This window comes from Eurytemora carolleeae, unplaced genomic scaffold (assembly GCF_000591075.1).
Source record: "Eurytemora carolleeae unplaced genomic scaffold, Eaff_2.0 scaffold610, whole genome shotgun sequence".
Classification (NCBI taxonomy): domain Eukaryota; kingdom Metazoa; phylum Arthropoda; class Copepoda; order Calanoida; family Temoridae; genus Eurytemora; species Eurytemora carolleeae.
Window position 1 is genome coordinate 203,401 of NW_019397003.1, and position 14,365 is coordinate 217,765.

Here is a 14,365-nt window from a genome sequence, read left to right on the forward strand (position 1 = left end):
TACACAAATGAAAATAATGCAAAACTAGAGTAAAGTGCAACCCAGAAAAGCTTCTTTAAGTTCTAAATATTTTTGTTCAAAATAAAAATTCTGTTTGGTTTGGCAACTTTTTTTTGCAGAATCTTTCCTACTTTCTGAAAGGTTTTACATCGGTATGTTTAAGGATATCTACTCGATATAAAGCAATATTTATAAATACTTATTTTGACTCAAACTCTTAACCAAATGAATATAGAAAGAATATGCCGGTTTAAGAAAGTTTCAGATAGACATTTGCAATCATCCAGAACAAAAAGTTTTATCAAAAATTAAACCTAAAAGTTTTATAGAAGCTTTTAAAATATGCAAAAAAAAAATTCATTTCTGACACCCCTTGGCTTTGTACGCCAATATAATTTACCAAAACCATACTGCAGTCCTTCAATTATCATACAGGGAAATTTTCATCTTTCTAAACATCCCAACGAATGATTTGACATGTTCTTTGACTAGTTTTGAACTGATTGGGCCCAATATATATAACCTCACATGACTCCTCGCAAAATTCCTGGTAATTGGTCAGTATTTAAGGATATCACACAAAAAGCCTTGAACTTTTTAAAGATACGAAAATTTACCGATGAAAGCAAGAAACTATGCAAAATTATGTCATTGTATTTCACGGGCCGCTGTATTACATTTGAATTTCCGAGCCGAGTCAACCTTTCCGGTCCCAGTTTGTACTGTGCCGCACGGACATTGGCTTAATTAAGCAGACAATTAACAGGACTAGCCGGTGCAACAAGGTTGACGCGGTCAGACTTTATGCTTCATATATGTTGAATTCACTTTTGCTAAAGGGGCAGAGGTGCGTGATTTATTTATCATGAACTAAGAAAGAATGTTGTATCTAAAAGTAGCATTAAAAAATATTTCCTAAAAGAGCTTCAATGGATCCTTGGAGCCCAGATAATAAAAAATTTAAATGTTTTAAAAACTTATGAATTTCCGCTGAGCTTGACAATTTTTTTTGTAGCCATAGCAATTAGTATGCGTAAAGAAAACCTTTGAATAAGCCAGCTTCTTGAAAATTCCAATTAGCTGTACGGCCTTTGACAGTTTTTTAACTTACTTAATAAAAACTATAATAGTTTATATACAGTCGTCGTCGTATATATCAATACAATTAAGACGACTTTCGATTTCAATTTTGATTTTTACCAAGGTTTAAACCATAGATAAAGATAGATTGGGCATAAGACGACATTTTTCATCTTTAAAGATATAAATGTACAGAGATGTTTTAAAGATATTCCTTTTATATAGATTAACTAGGTCGGTTGTAAACATTGGCTGTTCTTATGTCATTGAGTACTTGTGGTGTACATGAGTTCTGTAGATAGAAATTTAAGTTAGTTTAGTCCTTCTCATGTCCTTCTTTAGTTCTGATTATTGCTCAGTTAAATATTGTTGTTCAAATAGTTCCATTCCCGGAGTTATTTACACTCTATTCTATGAAATCCATTAAAACACCAAACCACCCCGCTTATCATTGAAGTACACTTTGACCCCTAGAAGTATGAGTTCGCGGACTGTACAATTCTTGGTGGTTTTGCGTACATAAGCTATCTATGTTTATTTATTTATCTATAGTTTAAACAGAAAAAAAACACTTACACAAATAGAAGATGTCCAGTAACTGCAGCTTCTCTTTGTTTACGTTTAAACTTAGGTCTTGTTAGGGATTAAAGCATAAGTAATAAAAAGTCGTCTTCATTTTATTAATATAATTATGTTATGTTTTACAATAATATCTCAGTAAACACTGACACCCTGTGAATTGAAACATTCATTGACTATTGTTAAAGGCAGTTATTAAATCAAGGCAGCCCTTGTATGCATTATTCACTATATTCAGGCAGTAAAGGAAACACCTGTCAGGCCGAGAGTTACTTCCATTCATATTCATGCATGTCATAGGCCTAAATACTATACAATTGAATTTAGAAAATTTATATTAGTTTGTTTGTCTGTTTATTGATGAATCTATCTGTTCGCTTCTCACGCACGTTAAACTAAAGTATCTATATACACGTTAAACTAAAGTATCTATATGCACGTTGAACTAAAGAATCTATATGCACGTTAAACTAAAGTATCTATATGCACGTTAAACTAAAGTATCTATATGCACGTTAAACTAAAGCATCTATAATCTATATGCACGTTCAACTAAAGTATCTATTTGCCCGTTAAACTAAAGTTACGAGGTCGCAAAGTCCAAATTTTCAGTTATATTTCAAACTCAAATTCGAAATCCATCAAAAATAGAGTAAACGACTGGACACATTTTATCTTAGAAATTGATAGTCTAAGAAAAAAGTAAAAAGTACCTAAGTACATAACTAACATGCAAAATCTTTATTTATATGATAAAAGTGGGTTACTAAGTTAAGGCTTACTTACTTTTGACCATGTGTATCTGTACATGTGTATCTGTGTAGCTTTGTATCTGCGTATCTGTGTATCTGTGTATCTATGTATCTGTGTATCTGTGTATCTGTGTATCTTTGTATCTGTGTATCTGTGTATCTATATATTTGTGTATATGTGTTTCTGTGTATCTGTGTATCTGTGTATCTGTGTATCTGTCTATCTGTGTATTTGTGTATCTGTGTATCAGTGTATCTGCCTATTTGTGTATCTGCGTATCTGTGTATCTGTGTATTTGTGTATCTGTATATCTGTATATCTGTGTATTTGTGTATCTGTGTATCAGTGTATCTGTGTATTTGTGTATTTGTGTATCTGCGTATCTGTGTATCTGTGTATTTGTGTATCTGTGTATTTGTGTATTTGTGTATCTGCGTATCTGTGTATCTGTGTATTTGTGTATCTGTGTATCTGTGTATCTGTGTATCTATATATTTGTGTATTTGTGTATCTGTGTATCTGTGTATCTGTGTATCTGTGTATCTGTGTATCTGTGTATCTGCGTATCTGTGTATCTGTGTATCTGTGCATCTGTGTATTTGAAGTTATCTATAATTTCAATTTTAAGATATTCTTATATTTTCATTAGTTCATTATTAAAACTTAAATGGTAATAAAATACTAACATAAATATTAATTAATGAGTTTCCAATCAACAAATAATCGTTAATTAATAAATTATATATTTTATGCAGTTCACAAAACATTAAAATATCATCTTTATTAAAAAAATTTAAGTTTTTTAATTTGAATCGAAACGAAATCGGGTCGACTAGCTTCTGAGCAAATTGTAATTATATCCGACCGTTAAGAAGTGTGTCCCCACCCTAGCCTGTCTCTAACGTCTCTGTTTTTGTCTAATTTCTAATCGAATTGTTGACATGTATATAACTGTATACTGATCCTGTATTGTATAATATCTGTACTTCTCAATGAGAAATCTTTAAGAGTTTCGTTGAACGAAACTTCTAAACTTCCTTTTTTGGTTAAATTCTATTAGCATTTGCAATGCATTTCAATTTAAGAAATGATTAAAACTAAAAAAGTATGTAAAGAAACCGCATGAAATATTATGTCTTATAAAAATTGGTATCTTCCAGACCCTATTCATAAAATCGGGTTTCCGATACCGGGTTTTATTACAATACTCTGTCTTAAGTTTTGGGCTCTGTAGATGTCTAGACATTTCTTTTCACTAGAAGAAGTAACATTAGAACCATGTTTATAGTTTTTACCTATGTATGATATAGACAGTCTAATTACTTTTTTTTCTTTTTCTATCTTTTTTATTTATCAGGATCCTTCGGATACGAAACCTTCAAAAATAGACCAAATTAAAAAAATTTTATTATGTTAAAAATTATCACATTTCTTAAAAAGTTGTAAAACTTAACCCTTGAATGGGTATTTTATGCAACAAATGGCCGTTAGATGGCAGTCAAAACACCTTTCGTGGAAATGTAGGATGGTGTGCCGGGACACTATAGGCCAGTAGAGTTTTATGCGCAGTCTGTGTTAGTCTGTAGCTTAACTTACTATATCTTTTTTGATGATTCTTTTTGGTCCTATTTTAATAATTTTTCTTGATTTTGTTTATAACATTCTTAATCAATATTTTTCTTCTTTTTATCACTTTACTCTTTGTCAAATTGTCATTCTTCGATTTTCTTCACTTTTCATTTTTTTCATAAAAATCCCTTTTTTCTTTTTACAAAACCAGATAAAATCTTAAGATTTTTAATCTTTTTGAGAAAAATTTAGTCTGCCTAAGTAAATTTCCGCCACCCCCTTCCCCAGCCGTGATTCTGAATGTAAAATGTAATCCTTTGTTTATTGACCATCCCTGGAAATTCCTGGGAATATGGAGGTCGAAGGTGAATTTGTGGCATTTTATTGTTTATATATTTGACGGTAACTGTAGTTCCCGGGAAATGCAGTTCTCTGCGCGCACACCCTGTTGCATTGTTTCAATCCTTCATAAATTCACTTTAGAGCTTAACCTTGCATCTTCACATTTTAAAAATCTTAACGTATATATATATATCCTCCCCCCTCCCTAGATCTGACCACCACCATTCATAAAATTCAAACTCATATTCAGTTAATCTTTGGTCGAGATAAAGCAAGGTATCACATTTGAAATCTGTTTATTTGTTTTTGTTTATATATTGTTACTTTTATCTTTTAATTCTTTTAAATTTTAATTCTTTAACATTTATTATTCAAGTTTCTTATTTTGTATGTTTTTTAGAATACGCCCTGAAGATGGTTAAATAAACCGAAAATTTGGCAAAAATAGTTTTTGTTTAACGGATCTGGGAGTGTTAGATTTAGAAGAATTGTATATATATTTATATATTATATAAATCAAATAAATTTCGACATTTATTATTAAAAAAAAAAAGAAAATTCCATGAAAAATTTGGTTTATTGCAGAGTACGATGAAAAGTTGCGACTTAAAAAGCATTTATTAAAAGCTAAAATTGGTAGAAAAGGGATGCGAGGTGTCCCGTAAACCTTTAAAATTTAAAATTTAAAATTAAATTAAAAACCGAAAACAACAGAAAAACTCACATACAGAGGTGTGCCAAGAAGTGGGGTCACTGGCTAGCTAATAAAAATGTACAACGCGTAACCATTTACGGACTTTTTAGAAAATAAAAACTCCTCTTCTGAAAAAAAACTTTTTTTTGCCTAAAAATATGGTTAAAGTTAGAAACATTGTATTTGGGTAAGCGCATTATAAAGCTATAATTCAAATCTTTACAATGCAATTTGCAACTGAACAATTGGTAAAAAGTTTACGTTTAAATTATGTTCGGATGCTTTATCAATTTTTTATAATTTCAAGATTTCCATTGTTCCCGCCACACAAAGATAAATTAAGAATCATAAACAAAAGCAGAGATTTATATTTTAACCAAAAATATTAAAAACACAATTTTCAATATTTTCATGGTTAATCACGGTTGATCGATTGCTGGTTTTGGTTAGCTCTACTTATTGATAAAGAGGCAGTTCACGTAATTTGAATCGACCGTTTGCAATTAAAAATTTCAAGATCTTTTAAACATTTAATGCATGATTCATATCTGGAATAGGGCCGTTAATTTTTAAATAGGAATTAATGCAACATTCAAAAGGCCGCGACGGTCGAAAACGCGCAATCTGGAATTTATAAAGTCTAATTGTTCATAATTTTATAAAATCTTTTAATAATTGCTCTTAATTTTAAATACTTGAAAACCCCGTACGGGTAAATCAAGTGAATTTTATATATGAAATTCTAATAATAAACCTGTTGTTTCAGAGAAAAAAGTATTGAACTATTGAAAATTGATTATTTATGCAGAAGAGACAAGGAAAGAAAGTTACTGAATTTAACAAATTTCAAGATGGATGCACAATTACATGTTTAGATAAATTGGACAGAATACCGTTGTGAATCAGACATGGGGGGGGTCATTTAAAATCCCAGACAGTCCCTTTAAACCAAGTTTCAGAATTCAAATTGTTCACAATCCCTTTAAATGTTCGGGGCAAGCGTGCGTATAATTCCAAATTTACGTGTTTATATCAACAAGGCCTTGTTTGTGGTTAGATTTTGGTTTAAAGTTTAATCTTGTTCTGATTCTAATTTTAAACTGTCAACTCTGATAAATATATATAAACCAGGCATTTCTATTTAGAAAGATCATTAATAAATGTGACAGAGGGACGGGAAGAAAATCGTCAAAAGAGCTGAAAACGTTTTATGTAACCCTCCATTTAAGAAAAGAGGAGCATGTCCCATTCACATTGATACCCTTTAAACATTTACCTTATCAATAGTGTAAAAATGCTCTCCTTCTTAGTTTCTCATGGGGGGGGGGGGGGCTTAAAGACGCTATTTCAAATTCTTTTTGTTACATTAAATTTTAAAGTATAAGATCATAATTCATTAAACAATGATTACTGATTAGTCCTGAATCAGTGATTCTAGAACTTTCAAGAATGACTTTAATGTTCAAAAAGATCCATTCGCCCAGAACCAGATTAAAATTAAAATTTAAAACAAATCAAGACTTTAAAAAAATATTCGTTTTTTATAGATAAAACCTGTTAAATTTTGCCAAACTTCTGAAAGATGTGACTTTCTAAAAATGCGTTAGACGCATGTATTGTAAAAATAAAAGTTTTAGAGATAAAACCTGTTAAATTTTGCCAAACTTCTGAAAGATGTGACTTTCTAATAATGAGTTATACGCATTTATTGTAAAAATAAAAGTTTTAGAGATAAAACCTGTTAAGTTTTGCCAAACTTCTGAAAGATGTGACTTTCTAAAAATGAGTTAGACGCATGTATTGTAAAAATAGAAGTTTTAGAGATAAAACCTGTTAAATTTTGAAATACTTCTGAAAGATGTGACTTTTAAATATTGAGTTAGACGCATGTATTGTAAAAATAGAAGTTTTAGAGATAAAACCTGTTAAATTTTGAAACACTTCTGAAAGATTTGACTTTTAAATATTGAGTTAGACGCATGTATTGTAAAAATAGAAGTTTTAGAGATAAAACATGTTAAATTTTGAAATACTTCTGAAAGATGTGACTTTCTAATAATTAGTTAGACGCATGTATTGTAAAACAAAGACGTTTAAGACATAAAACCTCTTCAATTTTGCCAAACTTCTGAAAGATCTGACTTTCTAAAAATTAGTTAGACGCATGTATTGTAAAAATAGAAGTTTTAGAGATAAAACCTGTTAAATTTTGAAATACTTCTGAAAGATGTGACTTTTAAATATTGAGTTAGACGCTTGTATTGTAAAAATAGAAGTTTTAGAGAAAAAACCTGTTAAATTTTGCCAAACTTCTGAAAGATGTGACTTTCTAATAATTACTTAGACGCATGTATTGAAAAAATAGACGTTTAAGACATGAAACCTGTTAAATTTTGAAATACTTCTGAAAGATGTGACTTTTAAATAATGAGTTAGATGCATGTATTGTAAAAATAGAAGTTTTAGAGATAAAACCTGTTAAATTTTGAAACACTTCTGAAAGATTTGACTTTTAAATAATGAGTTAGACGCATGTACGGTAAAAATAGACGTTTTAGAGAAAAAAAACTGTTAAATTTTGTTAAACTTTTAAATTGAACATAATTTCAGATTAAGACGAAGTAATCTCTTGTAAAAAAAAATTACTAAATAGAGATGAGTTTAACTACACTTATCCATCCTGTTATATTGAAAAAGACATCTCTTAATATTGAAACTGAGTTTATCTAATTTCTTCCATTCAAAAGTTCTAAGGTCTAATTATCAAACTTATCATGTTTGCTCTTATACCCTGTATAATTATTAAAATAATATAATCGGGTTTTTATTCCCTGTATAATTATTAGAATAATATAATCGGTTTTTTTTATCGGTTTAATGTATACAACAATTAAAATGTAAAAATCCAGCATTTTTCTGAAAGTTTAATTTCAAGTGTTCAAGAAGTTCAAGTGGCCCTCCGTGAAATATGACAAATTGACAATGCACGAATTACATCGGCATTCTTTAAGCTTTGTCTGATTAAGTATCAATGTTTTTGTTTCTTTAAACTGTTAATTTGGAATTGCGCTTTCTCTGCCAAAGGGACAATTGCGAATTTCTTATTTTTAAGAAGCATCGGAGCTAGAACCGGAAATAACCACTTTTCGAGTCAGAAAAACGACGGTATCTTCTACATATTTAATCAGATTTTGGTTTTAAGTGGACAAAGCTACTAATCATAAATGGTCGCTTGAAAATACGCTAACAGTCCCTTTAAGTGATTAAACTTTTAGATAAATTTTACAGTCGTATCTCTTGTTAAATATTGTTAGTCATTGTGGTGTAGACGTCTATTTTCCCAACCAATACTATACTATACTAAAACAGGATTTATTTTATTTTAAAACAGTAAACCCCTCTAATCTCTAATTCAATTAAAGTTTTATCCAATATATTTTAGAATTATAAAGTAGAATCACAAAATATGAATATTTTAAACTTTTTTCACCTTGATCTAATTTTAGATGATTAAATATATATTTTCTACGACAAATTTTTTTGTTTAAACTTACACTTTAACATTTTGTACAATGGTTTCACGGATTTTTACAGAATGATGAAAGCATGTACTTGGAAAGTTATGGATGCTCAACATTGCACAAATTGGTTTCCGAAACTGTTTGATTTTAGTAAAAACTTTAAAATTCACGCAAAATTTTTTTTTTGTTATTTTTTATATTGAAGCACGAAGAGAAAATTCTTGCAAATAGAGCCACAATTAAACATTTAAATATATTATAAATGAATAAGACTAAACGTTCTATAACATAACATTGAGTTGAGAGAAGAAATGTGTAGGTTAATATATATATAATAAATCTGAAATTAAAAACGACAAATCTAATAGTGTTAACGGACTTAATATTGTGGAATGGTATAATAATTCAAAAATACGATAAACTTTTGTTTTTATTTCAAGGATTTCTTCAAATTTTTGAAATTGAAATCCTGTTTTCTTGTTAAATAATTGGGTCTTTGTCACAGACTGTATTGCTATTCTTTACATATATAGGGAATACAAAATCAGAGATTTTGACAAGATCTCAACTCTTTTCCTGAGATTTGCAAATGAAGGAATTGAGTTTCTCTCACAAACTCAATTTTTTAATTCCTATATCTTTGCAACCAAGTATCGTAGACCTTTAATATTTCAAACTATAAATTATGTTAGATAACATAGTCTAAGTTTGAAATATCAAAGGTTTACACGAATAGGTTGCATAGATAAAAGATTAGTTTGTGACAAAAACTCACTTCCTTTAATTTACCCGTCGCCGTAAATAGAATAAAAAATATATTCGTTTTGAAATTTGTTTGAAACGCCCTTGAATCCGCATGTAATTAGTATCTCCTGAATATCTCGAATGTAGAATAAATATAGTTGAATATGTAAAATGTAGAATAAATAGTTGAATATGTAAAATGTAGAATAAATAGCTGAATATGTAAAATGTAGAATAAATAGTTGAATATGTAAAACATTTAAATTATCTAGGTCAAAAATACGTCTCAAAGATACAAAATGCTATATATATAAAAATTTGCAATAACTTTTAAGAGCTCTTGTATTTAGCTATAGTTCTTTAAGACGTAATAGGTCAGACCAGATCAAGTCTTTTGCCTTAAATATTGTCTTTTAATGCCTTATTTAAAGGCACAAGTTAACAATTGCAGAAAATCATGATTATAACAAAGCAGTAACAATTCCGCACAGTCGTCTCTGAAGTCTCATCCTTTGTGGGTAAACCTGTAAAACAAATATTTCTGTAGTTCTGAACACTGGAAGGACAGAGCTGGAAGTTTAAAGAGAGTATTCTTGAACGAAACTCCCGAGTTTACTTTTAGGGATCTTTACATATACGTAGAATTAAATTTTAAAAAAATCAGAAAACAAAAAGATATGAAAAGAAACTACATGAAATGTTATTTTTTGACAAAAATATTGGTATGCACAAAACTGCCTCATCCATTCCTGAAGCCGGGTTTTCGATAATGGCTTCACGTTCAACTTTTGGTGTGTTATAGTGCATTGGTTTGTAGTACCATGACCAAAGAAATAGTAAGGTTTTGAGGAGAATGACTTCATCGCAATCTAAAGTTTCGTACTTAACATTTAATGGTTTATTCTACAATCTACTTGAGTGTAGTGTAGAGGACTCAATAAAAACCCTGCAAATAAGAAAAATATGCATCTTTTATTGAGACAAGGCCCATTTTAAAGTTTGCCCATGGGTTGACTGCAAACCAACCCGATCAATTCATTTTTTTCTTCTCCTAAATATAAAGATTTCCAAGTTGTAAAGAGATTGCTCCTATAGCTTACGTTTTTTATATATCTCATTTGGTTTTACTCATATTTTATTTTCTTAAAAAGGACTGTCCTTGGCGTTCTGTACTTACCTTACAATATGGGCGTGGCAACCCCTAAGAAGGCGAGATGGGGGCGTGGGAATTGGATCCGCCCAATTTTCTTCAAGGATTATTTTTTTTAAGTCAAAACCTTTGCAATTTTTTCCTAATAAGCATCATCACAAGAAAGAATAAACTATTGTAGACCATCTAGTATATTTATAATAAAGCTCTTCGCTCTATATTTATATGTTGGCTATAGCTGGCCAAATAGCTGGACCAAATTGGCTAAGTTTTTTGAGGGAACTCATGGGTTCACTGGGTGTATTAATAAGGTTTTAAAAAATAGTTTATTTTCTTTTAAAACTATAAAAGATTTTAAAATTTATTTTTTACATTTGAATTTTTCCCCCAAAGTATTAAGAACGAACTAATATTTTCTATTATTTTTTTGCGCAACTTGTTGGTGTAAACCCTTGATACTTCAAAATTATCTGATTTAACAGAATTTATAATTTAAGTATCTCAGGTTGCAAAGACGTAGGGATTAAAAATGAGATGTTGTGCCAAAAATTCAATTTCTATTTTTTCTAATCTTGCAAATTTATTTGGTGTTTTAAAGTTTCTCCTCAAAAATCTTAGTATTATTATGCGCTTTTTTTTAATCGAATTTTTTTAATATGAAATTTTTTCCTCGAAATATTTTCAAAATTCAACTGGCAACGCCGGTCACTTCAGCTGGTATTGTAATAAACATTTACATACGTACACTATACCATATGCATACATGTCTAAAGATTACTCTAAAACCGATGCCACCAACAGTGTAACTGTACACTATTTAATCTTTATAGTACAATGTACAATATATGTATCATGTACCATCCCCATTTGTTCCCAACGGATTTTTTCCTCTGAGTAATATTCTACAGATTTTACGAGATTGCACGAAACCACATTTAGAAACCATTTCATTGGAACCTTTCATGAGATATATATTCAATTTTTATAAATGAAAAAGCAAACCAATAATTACAGTTGAATATGAACAATCAAATGTAAATAAGAATATTGCTTAATATATAAAATAATATATATTGCATTATGTAAATCCAGTTCAAGAAAAGACAAAATCAAAAAAAACTATTATATCATTTTTTTAAAGGAGCAATGATAAATTATTGATGTTTTGTTCAACTATACTTAAGTTAAAATGCCCGAAAAACAGATCTGAAAATTTGTGTCGAAAATCTCTATATTTTGCAGATTTGCCAATTAATTTAATTTCTCTTCGATATCCCGTGGTGGTCATACCTTGCAGGGTTTGCTTTAATGGAGTAATCAAACATTGGTCCTCAGGGGGTGTAAAGGTCCTGCCGCCCCCCCCCCTTACTGTATCCGCCCCTGTTATTAAACAGTGGTCCTCAAGTTAAAAAAGTCTGCACATTGGACATCAAGATCAAGCGTGCAATCCACACTCAAGTTTTGATTCCAGAAAAAAAAATACTCTTTGCTGTTACTCAGATTTGAATTTTGAATATATATATTTAAAGTATGGTTTTACAGATTTTAACCGGAGAAAACCGTTAAAATGAAACTGATTATGAAACTGATTTTTATTTTTTGTATTATTTGAATATTTATATTTCTGGCATTGAAGAAGTTATAAACAAATCAAACAGTCTGTTTATAATATGCTATATTTAAAGTTACTTCCAGTTTTTCCCCCCATTTTTGCTACAAACTAAATTTTTTAATTCCTTTATCTTTGCACCCTAATGTTAACCTTTGATAACAGAATTTATAGTTTAAAATATCTACTACGTACGGTCTACGAAATCAAAATAATCATCATGTAAATCTCCAATCGATTGATCGTTTGTGTGCGCTGCTTGTTAAAATATCACAGATTTTCGAAGAAATTATTCAATTTATTTTAAATTCTTCTGTAATGTTTGAAAATCATTGACAAAAGTTAATTTCCCGAACTAAAGAAAACAGACCTAAGTGTAAACTGACCTACAAGTTAAGTTGAAACTTATGTTAGGCATTTATATACTCAATTTTTTTCATTAAATCTAATAATTTGTTCTGATGGCTTTAGATACCAGGCACGAGACCTGTGTATATGTGTTTAATGTTCCTTTGTCATTTGTAAATTTACAACCATTTTGTAAATTTATATTTCATAGGTGAATAGATTGAAAAATTGTAAATTTAAATACTGAGCCTCTAATGTGGCTTTAGGTCGGTTTCCAGAGCATCGTTCATTTCTCTGCGACACTAATATTTTTAAATATATGCAATGTCGAATATAATTAAGAGATTTGAATACATTATAATTAAAATTATATCTTACTAATGTATTTTTTTTCTAAAATTATATTCTTCACAATGATTTAATTACTGTATAATATCCCCAAATGCAGACTCAACTATTTGAAGGAAATAGAAATATTTTGAAATTTAAGCTTCTTACAAAAGGGTAAAACGTTTACGACATAATACTAGGTCTTTATGTAAAAAGATTAAATTCCTTTTTAGTTATTTTGTAAACTAAGTCTTATAATTTAACAAACAACACCTTGAAGAGCCCGAAATTAAAAAAAGTATCGTTGAACGAAACTCCCGAGTTTCCTTTTTTAGCGTCTTAACATTTGTGTAGATTTTGATTTAGAGATTCGTAAAAAATGGAGAATATAAACAAACTGAAAAAAATGATATTTCATTACAAAAATATTGATATTCACAAAACTGTCTAATCCCATTCGTGAAACCCGGGTTTTAAATCTTGTTTTCATAAAGATATCCTGTCTTAAGTTTAAGGCTCTGAGGGTTATACAACGAATATCAATATCGAACTGATTTCATATTTTGATTTCTCATTCAAAATCTAACAAAAATAGGGTATTATGCGTTTTAAATGAATAGCCCAAAAAAACAGTATAAGATAAGAAATACGAAAAATATGCATTTAAATTGTGGAAATGGTTTTTTTTTAAGAATCACGGGACTTTTAACCAGGACCTCTAGTTCACCGTGAATACACATATCCGGCCAGGACCTCTAGTTCACCGTGAATACACATATCCAGCCAGGACCTCTAGTTCACCGTGAATACACATATCCGGCCAGGACCTCTAGTTTACCGTGAATACACATATCCGGCCAAACTGTAATACTCACAGAGAAGATTAGAAAAATGTTGCGTTATTGCCCTCCTCTGGGTACCATTGATAATAGAAGGCATGTACCTAAGATTATCTTTTTTAAAATTCCGTGAATGTGATGGACCAAACCTCTGCAGAGTAAAAAAGTAGATGTTAGTTCCACATTTATCAAAAATATATTTCGGTCTGGGCTGACCCTCGTCAGTTCTAAAGATATAATAACCATCAAAATCGATAAAAAAAATATAAAAAAATGTTTCTTAAGAATCACAAGAAAATAAAGAAACAAAAAAGATTATTCAAAATAAAAATTTGGGCTGTCAAATGGGCATAAGATTATCTTTTTCGGCACAGGAGGTACTTTTTTGTCGATTTTTTAAATACCATGGTCAACACCACCGGGCACTTTCGCTTTAAAATGCATAGGATAATATTGAGGACCATTTTCTTTGAATTACTTACCCTATTATAAATTATAAAATTATAAATGGAGAAATATAAAAATGTAAAAGATATGTTGAAAGAAATCAGGAATTATATGAATCTGGTTAAACCTGAATAAAAATTGGAAAATTCACAAATTAAAAAATCAATATTCAAAATCTGAACTCATGTGTTGGAAAGTTGAAAAAAATTACCTCAAAAATCGTTTTAAAAAAATGGTGCAGAACTGAAAGTGGTAAAATTTCGAACTTTTTGATCGGAGAATATTAAACGGAGAAAATCCTCAAATTCTACTTGTACCGGCCCGACACAGGTCTATAATTAGATGGCCGGAGCGTGCTAA